Genomic DNA, 648 nt, shown 5'->3' with positions numbered 1-648 from the left:
TCACTAGGGGAGCGCGGATCGCATGACGCAGGTGCAGTGGGACAGCGTGCCAGGCAGTGCAACGAGCACACAGGGTCAAGAGTCCCTTCTCCCCGGCGTTTTGGAAACCCGCTGAATAAACCCGAGTCAGACATTTCCTGACTTGAAAGATGTGCTTCCACCGAACAGCAGTGTTTCTACAAAAAATGCCAAGACTCAATGAGTCTGTGAAGCCAGCTCCCAGCGTGGGCCCCGGGTTGCCCACTGCTGAACCCACTTTCTCCAACGGGCACATGGTGCCTGAGCAAGGGGCAGACGCTGGCCTTCAGCACAGGTGCCTGAGGGCCTTGCACTGAGTGACCTGGAGATGCCCTTCCCTGGGCATCAGTGTGGACACCATACCCGCCCACCGGGAGTGGCCCTCCGCCACGGCCCCCACCACGCCACCCAGCACATCCTGGCCCTCAGAACGTGGTGTGTCCAGCATTCAGCTCAGGGCCCACCATGGTGCAGGTGTGTGGTGGCCACCAGAGGGCAGGTCACTTGGGTCAGCTGCCACAAGCTGCAGTCACCATGGGTCTTTACACAAGAAGTAACTCAGAATGGAAATTCTCTCATTAAGTGGAAAAACAAATTATTTTCATTATCTTGAGGGGCAATAACTAATGA

The sequence above is a fragment of the Muntiacus reevesi genome, chromosome 14 (genome assembly GCF_963930625.1).
Source record: "Muntiacus reevesi chromosome 14, mMunRee1.1, whole genome shotgun sequence".
In the NCBI taxonomy this organism is placed as follows: Eukaryota; Metazoa; Chordata; class Mammalia; order Artiodactyla; family Cervidae; genus Muntiacus; species Muntiacus reevesi.
This window is presented reverse-complemented; position numbering follows the sequence as displayed.